The sequence below is a fragment of the Thalassophryne amazonica genome, chromosome 8 (genome assembly GCF_902500255.1).
Source record: "Thalassophryne amazonica chromosome 8, fThaAma1.1, whole genome shotgun sequence".
NCBI classification, from domain to species: Eukaryota; Metazoa; Chordata; class Actinopteri; order Batrachoidiformes; family Batrachoididae; genus Thalassophryne; species Thalassophryne amazonica.
Window position 1 is genome coordinate 43,049,679 of NC_047110.1, and position 13,292 is coordinate 43,062,970.

Here is a 13,292-nt window from a genome sequence, read left to right on the forward strand (position 1 = left end):
CGTTAGCGTGCACGCTAAATTTGCAAATGCACAGAGGGTGATCTACAAATATTCCTTGATTTGCACAACATGAAAAAACATTGATTTGATTTGAACATGTACAAATTGTACGTAAGACAAGGATCTTAATAATTAAACAACTGCAAATTAGAAAAAAAACAATGCTCATACGACCGAAGGTATCTGCATTGCGTTACGTTTTTAAAATTTACTACAAAATCCAAGATCTGCCAGAAACAGATTCTTGATTTATTTATTATAAACAATGGGGAGTGGAACAATGACAAGCTCATTACAAAGTATACGAGGGCTGTCAATAAAGTAACGGTCCTTTTTATTTTTTTCAAAAACTATATGGATTTCATTCATATGTTTTTACGTCAGACATGCTTGAACCCTCGTGCGCATGCGTGAGTTTTTCCACGCCTGTCGGTGACGTCATTCGCCTGTGAGCACTCCTTGTGGGAGGAGTCGTCCAGCCCCTCGTCGGAATTCCTTTGTCTGAGAAGTTGCTGAGAGACTGGCGCGTTGTTTGATCAAAATTTTTTCTAAACCTGTGAGACACATCGAAGTGGACACGGTTCGAAAAATTAAGCTGGTTTTCAGTGAAAATTTTAACGGCTGATGAGAGATTTTGAGGTGATTCTGTCGCTTTAAGGACTTCCCACAGTGCGAGACGTCGCTCAGCGCTCTCAGCCGCCGTCGTCAGCCTGTTCAAGTTGAAAACCTCCACATTTCAGGCTCTATTGATCCAGGACGTCGTGAGAGAACAGAGAAGTTTCAGAAGAAGTCGGTTTCAGCATTTTATCCGGATATTCCACTGTTAAAGGAGATTTTTTTAATGAAAGACGTGCGGACGGGTCCGCGCGTTGGGACGCAGCCGACGCGGTGCGGCGGCACAGGAAAAACACCTCCGTGTTGATAACCATTTGTAAAATCCAGGCGGCTTTTGATGGCTTTCAGTGGAGTGAGTATATGAGAAATTGTTTAACAGCAGGACATGTTCCAACTTGTCCTTAAGGCTTCCAGCAGCGGATCCGTCCGCACGTCTTTCATTAAAAAAAATCTCCTTTAACAGTGGAATATCCAGATAAAATGCTGAAACCGACTTCTTCTGAAACTTCTCTGTTCTCTCACGACGTCCTGGATCAATAGAGCCTGAAATGTGGAGGTTTTCAGCTTGAACAGCCTGATGACGCCGCCTGAGAGCGCTGAGCGACGTCTCGCACTGTGGGAAGTCCTTAAAGCGACAGAATCACCTCAAAATCTCTCATCAGCCGTTAAAATTTTCACTGAAAACCAGCTTAATTTTTCGAACCGTGTCCACTTCGATGTGTCTCACAGGTTTAGAAAAAATTTTGATCAAACAACGCGCCAGTCTCTCAGCAACTTCTCAGACAAAGGAATTCCGACGAGGGGCTGGACGACTCCTCCCACAAGGAGTGCTCACAGGCGAATGACGTCACCGACAGGCGTGGAAAAACTCACGCATGCGCACGAGGGTTCAAGCATGTCTGACGTAAAAACATATGAATGAAATTCATATAGTTTTTGAAAAAAATAAAAAGGACCGTAACTTTATTGACAGCCCTCGTATGTATCTTCAAAACAGATCCTATGTTGAGATAAAAGCACCTGCTACTAATTTACATCATGCATGTGATAACATTATTCCCTGTAACAAACTCATACATGTCCAGGTGGCATGATATATTTCATACAGTTGTGTTCATAATAATAGCAGTCCAACATTATCAACCAGATCAGTCAGTGTTTTTGGTAGAAATAATATTTCTATATGGCAAATAATGGACTTGTAGGTGTAGTAGAGTAATAGAAAACCAACATGCATGCTGCTGATTCTGTGTAACTGAATCACTCATTGAAAGGGCATGTTCAGAACAATAGCAGTGTGGAGTTCAATTAGTGAGGACATGCATTCTGTGAAAAAACAGGTGTCAAACAGGTGGCCCTTATTGAAGTCAGCAAATGCTATGCATGCTGGTTGTAGTGCATTTTTCTCTGAAAATCAGAGCAAAATGGGTCGTTCCATTATTCAGAAAAACAGCACATTTTGATTTAAAAAGCTGATTGGACAGAGGAAAACAGAAATGTAATAAATGATAAGCTGCTCAGATAAAATGATCTGAAATGCTGGAAAATGGCAGCATAGGGGCGTAGTCCTTGGCACTAATGCCTCACAGCAAAAAGGTCGTGGGATCGCTTCCCACCCTTTCTGTGTCGAGTTTGCATGTTCTCCCCGTGTCTTTGTGGGTTTCCTCTTGGCACGCCGGTTTCCTCCCACAATCAAAAACGTGTATTTGAGGTCTGCTTCATTTCTCTGCCCCTGACCAAGGCAGCGTCTCTACATCTGGAGTTGGTTCTTGGGTGCCATTCTGTGGCTGTCCACTGCTCCTAGTGCTTGAATTGTGTCTAACTGTAATTAGGATGGGTTAAATGCAGAGGACAAATTTTGTTGTATGTATGTATATGTGTACAATGATAATAAAGGCTGCTCCTAATCTTCTAAAATGGCAACCAAAACCAGAAAAATGGAAAATCACTGTTCAAATGGATTGAAGAATATATAGCCAGAATGACAAAGACTCAGCCAGTGATCAGGTCCAGGGTGATCAAAGAAGGTCTCAAGTTACCTGTGAGTACTGTAACAATTAGAATATGCCTATGTTACAAGTTATGGGTAAGAAGCCCCCACAAAGACCTATTGTTGGAAAAAAAAAAATGACTTGCTTAAAGGGTTACAATTTGCCAAAGAACACATTGACTGGCCGAAAGAGAAATGGTGCAACATTTTGTGGACTGGTGAAAGCAAGATTGTTCTTTTTTTTTGGTCTAGGGGGTGCAGGTGGTTTGTCAGATGACCCCCAAAAACTGAATTCAAGCCACAGTACACTGCGAAGACAGTGAAACATGGTGGTGCAAGCGTCACGATATGCGGTTGTTTCTCATACTACTGTGCCGGATCTATTTATCACATACCAGGGATCATGAATCAGGTTGAAAACATCAGAATATTGAAAAGGTAATATTGCCTTATGGCGAAGAGGAAGTGCCCTTGAAATGGGTGTTTCAAAAAGACGTCGCCCAAACACATCAGCAAGTGAGCAGCATCTTGGTTCCGGACCAACAAGTTATGGAGTGGCCAGCTCAATCCTGGGATCTTAATACAATAGAAAACCTGTGGGCTGACATCAAAAACATTATTTCTGAGGCAAAACCAAAAAATGCAGAGGAATTGTGGAACAATCGTCCTGGACTGGAATACGTGTTCACAGGTACCAGAAGTTGGTTGACTTCATGCAACACAGACGAGAAGCAGTTGTTTTAAGAGAATGGTAAGGTCATTTTTGTTCAACAGTGTTTCAGAAAGCCAATCTAGTCAATTTGTGACAATATCGGAACTGGTTTTTATTATTTTATTGTTTACTTATTTTGAATCTATCTACATTTTACCAATCTTTGCTGCCTATTTTGTATGTAAGGACCACAATGGAAATAAGTCTTAATGTTTTTGTGCTATCCTTGAAATTCCATTATAAATGTATTACATATGCATATATTGTAACACATTGTATTTTTATTGCATGCCATGTGAAATTTCTAAATGAATAATCAATACTCAGAAACCGTGGATAGGTCAGTGATTCACAGGAAAGCTAAATCTTCAATCATTTTTCAGTTTGTACAGTAAATGGCAGCACGGTGGATTAGTGGTTAGCGCTGTTGCCTCACAACGAGAAGGTCATGGGATCGATTACCACCTGTGGCCTTTCTGTGTGGAGTCTGCATGTTCTCCCTGTGTTTGCGTGGGTTTCCTCCAGGTGCTCTGGTTTCCTCCCACATTTAAAGACATGCAAGTTAGGTGAATTGGAAACTTTCTAATTGTTCAGTTCTCCATTGCAAATGAGATTTCAATCTCAATGGGACTAACCTGGTTAAATAAAGGTTAAATTAAAATGTTTGAGTTTGTAAAGTAAAACGCAGACACTGCTTTTTAAAGAGCCTAATATTACCTTTTATTCACTTTCTGTAAAAAGTAATAACAAATCTGTTTCTTCATATTTGGATTTGTAATAGAATGTACAGTGTTCCCAATGCATTTGTGTGTACGTAAGTAGATGCTATTGTCAGGATTTTCAGCTTGACTTACTTTTTTAAACACACTGCTATTATTTTGAACACAGCTGTAGGTAAAGCACTTGAGGGTTGTTTTTTGCTGTTGATGTGGTCCATCAAAGTTCAGCAAATTTTATTCAGCTTATCCTCATTATGAGCACTTTTTGCTTTGGAGACATAAAAGATGATGACATTTGTTCTTTTTGAGTAATTGGGTTAAACTGGAGAGAATGGACTCATTCTCACTGCTTCAGTTTTATAGTGGGGTACATGGCTTTTGTCAAAGCCTAGGAAAACAAAGACAGAATTTGCTTAAGGCTTTTTAGCTTGTACCTTGATGATAAACCTAATCCATAAATTAACAAGAGCAAATCCATAGTAATGCCTACCAGCCTACGCTCACTGGTCACCTCAGTAAGTACAGTGAGCAAGGTGTGTAGCCGGTGAACATAGAACAGTGAAAGAAAGACACAGGAAAAAACTACAGTGATGCTAATGTGATATTCCCAACGAATGCAGAGCATAAGGATCAGTACACTGATCACAATTACCATTCTAATGATTTTCTCCTTTGTCCCACCAAAAACCAGCATTTGAACAAAATTTTTAAGTGTTTATATATATATAAAGCGGGTATTCCTGGTTTTCCAGGTTGCCTTGAGCATGTGTCTATGATCTGGAATAGGATAATGCAAGAAAAGAATGTAAAGAAGGAGCTCCACGTGATATGGTTGGACTTGGCCAATGCCTATGGTTCTGTCCCACATAGAATGATTCGGTTTGCTTTGGATTTCTTCCACGTCCCAGGGAAGTTGCAGCAGGCAGTTGAGAAGTACTTCGGGAAATTTAAGTTCCGGTTTACGACGGAGGAGTTTACGACTAAATTCATGCGACTGGAGAAAGGTATCGCAATGGGATGTGCGATATCACCTGTCTTGTTCATTTTGGTGATGGAAGTGATTATAAGAAGCTGTGGTGGTGATGAGTACCAGCTAAAGGCCTTTATGGACGACCTGACAGTTCTAGAAGCGGAGGAATGGAGAGCCAAGAAGTTGGTGGAGCGGTTACAAGAGTTAGTGACATGGTCAGGCATGGTGTTTAAAGCTAAGAAGAGCAGGTATCTTACGCTACGGGCTGGGAAAGTTGTTGATGAAGTTTTCATGGTTGAAGGTGAACGAATTCCGTCAGTGAAAGAAAAGGGCGTGAAGAGCCTAGGTCGTTGGTACTCCTTTCCAATCACAGACCGACATCAAGGGGTTGAAGTCCAGCAGCAAGCTGAAGATGGACTGAGGTCTGGATGGTTCAGTTTGGGCTACTACCAAGGTTGATGTGGCCGTTGACAGTTTATGAAGTGGCGCTGACAAGAGTTGAGAGTATTGAAGGGAAGATCAGTAAGATGGTACGAAAGTGGCTAGGAGTTCCTAAGATGCTGACAAATGTAGCACTCTACAGTTGGTCAACGAAGCTCCAGTTTCCCTTATCATCAGTGGTGGAAGAATATAAAGTTGCGAAGGTTAGACTACAGTCAATGCTAAATGATTCCAATGACCAAGTGATAAGTAATAACCCACCGGCCCTGCAAGTTGGACGGAAGTGGAATGTTGGTTGTATGGTGAAAGAAGTTGAGGCCGTCGCACGTCAACGTGAAATTGTTGGAGTGGTGCGTGAAAAGGGAGCTTGCCTTGGCGTAATAAGAAGGCAACGATTTTGGTCAAAGGTCGGAGCTGGGGAACGAAGAAAGATCAGAGAGCAGGAGACTCGTCATTTGGTAGAGGCGGAAAGGGTGTTGAGAGCAGCTCAGCAGGGTCAGCAAGGTCGATGGATGACGTGGGATGTAGAGGAGAGAAAGGTGACTTGGAAGGACATTTGGGGAAGAAGTTTTGGGAGTCTGAAGTGGCTACTCCAGATGACGTATGATGTGTTTCCATCACCAGCGAACCTGAGAAGATGGGGTACTGGCAAGAGTGCGAACTGTCATCTGTGTGGAAAGTATGCTACTCTTCACCATATCTTGTCAGCGTGTCATGTTGCTCTGAGTAGAGGATGGTATACATTTAGGCACAACTTAGTTCTGAAGGTGGCTGTGAAGGCAGTAAATGTGATGCATTCGTCCCAGTGAAGAAAAGCCAACCAGTTAAGTTTGTGAGAGCCGGTGACCAGGTGAGAGGTCGGAAGCAGAAGAGGACAGGCACTGGTCCAAAAAGAAAGTGGACTGTGTTAGAGGACAAGACTTTGCCAGTAGATGTGGTGGTGTCTGATTTGCGACCTGATGTTACGCTGATTGACAGGGAGGAAAGGAGGGTAATACTTGGAGAGCTGACAGTCCCATGGGAGGAGGGTATTGATGGAGCTCGACAGAGGAAGCTCAACCGCTATGAAGATCTGAGGGTGGAGATAGGGGAGCGAGGCTGGAAGGTGGAGGTCATTCCTTTTGAGGTGGGATGCCGGGGTTTCCCTGCAGCATCGGTGGGTCATTTTCTGAGGGCAGCTGGTGTTGATGGATGTCATATGGTGGTAAAGGAAATGGGAGAAAGAGCAGAAGATGGCAGCACCTGGATTTTACGGGCCTGGGCGCAACAGGAAACAGCTTGCGGACCCACTATCATGAGGGATACTGAGCTTAATGGGTCGAAATCCCGAGGAGTGATAGCGCTCAGCTGACAACCCAGGCCCTGGGAAATAGCGCTTTTTGGCGTACTTCTCTCTCTCTCTCTCTCTTTCTCTCTCTCTCTCTCTCTCTCTCTCTATATATATATAAACACTTAAAAATTTTGTTATAAATAAAAAAATTGTAATTAAATAAAAAAAAAAATTTAATTAAATTAAAAAAATTATAAATAAAAATAAACATTTTGGTATATTACACTCAACAAAAATATAAACGCTGTTGCAAGAATTGTGTACAGATCCTTGCAACATGGGGCCGTGCATTATCCTGCTGCAACATGAGGTGATGTTCTTGGATGTATGGCACAACAATGGGCCTCAGGATCTCGTCACGGTATCTCTGTGCATTCAAAATGCCATCAATAAAATGCACCTGTGTTCTTCGTCCATAACAGACGCCTGCCCATACCATAACCCCACCGCCACCATGGGCAACTCAATCCACAATGTTGACATCAGAAAACCGCTCACCCACACGACGCCACACACACTGTCTGCCATCTGCCCTGAACAGTGTGAACCGGGATTCATCCGTGAAAAGAACACCTCTCCAACGTGCCAAACGCCAGTGAATGTGAGCATTTGCCCACTCAAGTCGGTTACGACGACGAACTGGAGTCAGGTCGAGACCCCGATGAGGACGACGAGCATGCAGATGAGCTTCCCTGAGACGGTTTCTGACAGTTTGTGCAGAAATTCTTTGGTTATGCAAACCGATTGTTTCAGCAGCTGAAGAGTGGCTGGTCTCAGACGATCTTGGAGGTGAATATGCTGGATGTGGAGGTCCTGGGCTGGTGTGGTTACACGTGGTCTGCGGTTGTGAGGCTGGTTGGATGTACTGCCAAATTCTCTGAAACGCCTTTGGAGATGGCTTATGGTTGAGAAATGAACATTCAATACACGAGCAACAGCTCTGGTTGACATTCCTGCTGTCAGCATGCCAATTGCACGCTCCCTCAAATCTTGCGACATCTGTGGCATTGTGCTGTGTGATAAAACTGCACCTTTCAGAGTGGCCTTTTATTGTGGGCAGTCTAAGGCACACCTGTGCACTAATCATGGTGTCTAATCAGCATCTTGATATGGCACACCTGTGAGGTGGGATGGATTATCTCAGCAAAGGAGAAGTGCTCACTATCACAGATTTAGACTGGTTTATGAACAATATTTGAGGGAAATGGTGATATTGTGTATGTGGAAAAAGTTTTAGATGTTTGAGTTCATCTCATACAAAATGGGAGCAAAACCAAAAGTGTTGCGTTTATATTTTTGTTGAGTGTATATATAATATACCAAAATTTCATCACTGGCAGAAAAATGACTTCTTGTTTTATTGCTTTCAAACTTAAACAGGAACAGTTAAAGGAAATGTGTCAAGATGACAAAAACATTCAGAATTTCTTTATTAATTTTTAATTAAATCTTGAAGACAGCTGGCCATTTTCTGTAAAAACCTTTCAATCGGAAACTTTTTTCTTTCTTTAAGGGGTAGGTGATGGTCTAATGGTTAAATATTGGGCTTGAGACCAGAGGATCCTCGGTTCAAATCCCAGCCTGACCGGAAAATAACTAAGGACCCTTGGGCAAGGTCCTCAATCCCCTAGTTGCTTCTGGTATGTAGTGAGTACTTGTATGGCAGCACCCTGACATCGGGGTGAATGTGAAGCATTATTGTAAAGCACTTTGAGCATCTGATGCCATATAAATGCAATCCATTTACCATTTATCTGTCCAATGAGAAAATATGAGAAACATGGGAAAATAAATAATTTAATATAAATTCATAATTGGCTAAAAACATGGAAATGCAAAACGTGCTGTCAGAACTGATGCTAATGCAATATTTAAACAAAATTACTCAGTTGTTGCACTCAGTTTTGTTTATACTTTTATAAATTATATGTAAATATACTGTATTGACTTATTGTCTTGACCTATCGCAAATCTTTATTTTAATGAAGTTTATCAAGTTGTTCATATAAAAGATTACTTTATATTATACTCTGTACAAGTCTAATAATGCATGTGTGCAGCAGCGAATCAATAAAGATCTCAATAAATAATAAAAACAGCAGTACTTCCGATTGACTCTTCAATCAATCAATCAATTTTTTTTATATAGCGCCAAATCACAACAAACAGTTGCCCCAAGGCGCTTTATATTGTAAGGCAAGGCCATACAATAATTATGTAAAACCCCAACGGTCAAAACGACCCCCTGTGAGCAAGCTCTTGGCTACAGTGGGAAGGAAAAACTCCCTTTTAACAGGAAGAAACCTCCAGCAGAACCAGGCTCAGGGAGGGGCAGTCTTCTGCTGGGACTGGTTGGGGCTGAGGGAGAGAACCAGGAAAAAGACATGCTGTGGAGGGGAGCAGAGATCGATCACTAATGATTAAATGCAGAGTGGTGCATACAGAGCAAAAAGAGAAAGAAACAGTGCATCATGGGAACCCCCCAGCAGTCTACGTCTATAGCAGCATAACTAAGGGATGGTTCAGGGTCACCTGATCCAGCCCTAACTATAAGCTTTAGCAAAAGGGAAAGTTTTAAGCCTAATCTTAAAAGTAGAGAGGGTGTCTGTCTCCCTGATCTGAATTGGGAGCTGGTTCCACAGGAGAGGAGCCTGAAAGCTGAAGGCTCTGCCTCCCATTCTACTCTTACAAACCCTAGGAACTACAAGTAAGCCTGCAGTCTGAGAGCGAAGCGCTCTATTGGGGTGATATGGTACTACGAGGTCCCTAAGATAAGATGGGACCTGATTATTCAAAACCTTATAAGTAAGAAGAAGAATTTTAAATTCTATTCTAGAATTAACAGGACGCCAATGAAGAGAGGCCAATATGGGTGAGATATGCTCTCTCCTTCTAGTCCCCGTCAGTACTCTAGCTGCAGCATTTTGAATTAACTGAAGGCTTTTTAGGGAACTTTTAGGACAACCTGATAATAATGAATTACAATAGTCCAGCCTAGAGGAAATAAATGCATGAATTAGTTTTTCAGCATCACTCTGAGACAAGACCTTTCTGATTTTAGAGATATTGCGTAAATGCAAAAAAGCAGTCCTACATATTTGTTTAATATGCGCTTTGAATGACATATCCTGATCAAAAATGACTCCAAGATTTCTCACAGTATTACTAGAGGTCAGGGTAATGCCATCCAGAGTAAGGATCTGGTTAGACACCATGTTTCTAAGATTTGTGGGGCCAAGTACAATAACTTCAGTTTTATCTGAGTTTAAAAGCAGGAAATTAGAGGTCATCCATGTCTTTATGTCTGTAAGACAATCCTGCAGTTTAGCTAATTGGTGTGTGTCCTCTGGCTTCATGGATAGATAAAGCTGGGTATCATCTGCGTAACAATGAAAATTTAAGCAATACCGTCTAATAATACTGCCTAAGGGAAGCATGTATAAAGTGAATAAAATTGGTCCTAGCACAGAACCTTGTGGAACTCCATAATTAACTTTAGTCTGTGAAGAAGATTCCCCATTTACATGAACAAATTGTAATCTATTAGACAAATATGATTCAAACCACCGCAGCGCAGTGCCTTTAATACCTATGGCATGCTCTAATCTCTGTAATAAAATTTTATGGTCAACAGTATCAAAAGCAGCACTGAGGTCTAACAGAACAAGCACAGAGATGAGTCCACTGTCCGAGGCCATAAGAAGATCATTTGTAACCTTCACTAATGCTGTTTCTGTACTATGATGAATTCTAAAACCTGACTGAAACTCTTCAAATAGACCATTCCTCTGCAGATGATCAGTTAGCTGTTTTACAACTACCCTTTCAAGAATTTTTGAGAGAAAAGGAAGGTTGGAGATTGGCCTATAATTAGCTAAGATAGCTGGGTCAAGTGGTGGCTTTTTAAGTAATGGTTTAATTACTGCCACCTTAAAAGCCTGTGGTACATAGCCAACTAACAAAGATAGATTGATCATATTTAAGATCGAAGCATTAAATAATGGTAGGGCTTCCTTGAGCAGCCTGGTAGGAATGGGGTCTAATAAACATGTTGATGGTTTGGATGAAGTAACTAATGAGAATAACTCAGACAGAACAATCGGAGAGAAAGAGTCTAACCAAATACCGGCATCACTGAAAGCAGCCAAAGATAACGATACGTCTTTGGGATGGTTATGAGTAATTTTTTCTCTAATAGTTAAAATTTTGTTAGCAAAGAAAGTCATGAAGTCATTACTAGTTAAAGTTAATGGAATACTCAGCTCAATAGAGCTCTGACTCTTTGTCAGCCTGGCTACAGTGCTGAAAAGAAACCTGGGGTTGTTCTTATTTTCTTCAATTAGTGATGAGTAGAAAGATGTCCTAGCTTTACGGAGGGCTTTTTTATAGAGCAACAGACTCTTTTTCCAGGCTAAGTGAAGATCTTCTAAATTAGTGAGACGCCATTTCCTCTCCAACTTACGGGTTATCTGCTTTAAGCTACGAGTTTGTGAGTTATACCACGGAGTCAGACACTTCTGATTTAAAGCTCTCTTTTTCAGAGGAGCTACAGCATCCAAAGTTGTCTTCAATGAGGATGTAAAACTATTGACGAGATACTCTATCTCCCTTACAGAGTTTAGGTAGCTACTCTGCACTGTGTTGGTATATGGCATTAGAGAACATAAAGAAGGAATCATATCCTTAAACCTAGTTACAGCGCTTTCTGAAAGACTTCTAGTGTAATGAAACTTATTCCCCTGGGTAGTCCATCAGAGTAAATGTAAATGTTATTAAGAAATGATCAGACAGAAGGGAGTTTTCAGGGAATACTGTTAAGTCTTCTATTTCCATACCATAAGTCAGAACAAGATCTAAGATATGATTAAAGTGGTGGGTGGACTCATTTACTTTTTGAGCAAAGCCAATAGAGTCTAATAATAGATTAAATGCAGTGTTGAGGCTGTCATTCTCAGCATCTGTGTGGATGTTAAAATCGCCCACTATAATTATCTTATCTGAGCTAAGCACTAAGTCAGACAAAAGGTCTGAAAATTCACAGAGAAACTCACAGTAACGACCAGGTGGACGATAGATAATAACAAATAAAACTGTTTTTTGGGACTTCCAATTTGGATGGACAAGACTAAGAGACAAGCTTTCAAATGAATTAAAGCTCTGTCTGGGTTTTGGATTAATTAATAAGCTGGAATGGAAGATTGCTGCTAATCCTCCGCCTCGGCCCGTGCTACGAGCATTCTGACAGTTAGTGTGACTCGGGGGTGTTGACTCATTTAAACTAACATATTCATCCTGCTGTAACCAAGTTTCTGTTAGGCAGAATAAATCAATATGTTGATCAATTATTATATCATTTACCAACAGGGACTTAGAAGAGAGAGACCTAATGTTTAATAGACCACATTTAACTGTTTTAGTCTGTGGTGCAGTTGAAGGTGCTATATTATTTTTTCTTTTTGAATTTTTATGCTTAAATAGATTTTTGCTGGTTATTGGTGGTCTGGGAGCAGGCACCGTCTCTACGGGGATGGGGTAATGAGGGGATGGCAGGGGGAGAGAAGCTGCAGAGAGGTGTGTAAGACTACAACTCTGCTTCCTGGTCCCAACCCTGGATAGTCACGGTTTGGAGGATTTAAGAAAATTGGCCAGATTTCTAGAAATGAGAGCTGCTCCATCCAAAGTGGGATGGATGCCGTCTCTCCTAACAAGACCAGGTTTTCCCCAGAAGCTTTGCCAATTATCTATGAAGCCCACCTCATTTTTTGGACACCACTCAGACAGCCAGCAATTCAAGGAGAACATGCGGCTAAACATGTGACTCCCAGTCCGATTGGGGAGGGGACCAGAGAAAACTACTCTTGTGTTTGGCCACTCAGCAGTGCGTCGCAGCCATTCCATCCAACCACCCAACGCCGCTGACAGTATTGTCCAATCACAGTAAAGGAGATATATTTTATTCGTCGAAGCGGCAAATGCTGCTGAGATGAAGCGCGTCATCAGTGCTTCAAAAAGAGTCGCTGCAGAGCGTCAAACGAAAGCATCCGGTGTTGCCAGGTTTGCTTATTAAAAGCGGCTTTTGGGCTTGTTTGAGCTTTTTTTTTTTTAAAAGATATTTGAACAACTCTGACATGTTCTACAAATAATGTGATGGTCATCTGAATTTTAGAGTGTGATTCATTTGGCTGCTCCTGTTTTGCTCGGGGTTACCACAGCAGATCCACATGTTGATTTGACATAAGCTGTGCGGTGGTTGGTCTTGTATGAGGCCATTATTGGAGCAAAATAGTTTGGGGAAAATATGTGGAGAGTTGTGTAACTGCACCACATTCACTGTTTGAGTCTGTTTGTAAAAGTGTACAAGAATTTTTAAATGTGTACTGAGATTTGCACGAGTTACAAAGTCATTGTATTGGTTATTGCTAATTTTGTCAGATTTTAGACCTTGGTTGACTTTGAAAGGTCGAGCTCAAGGTCATAATGGCTTAATTCAAAGAGTCTGGACCAAATGGATCAAG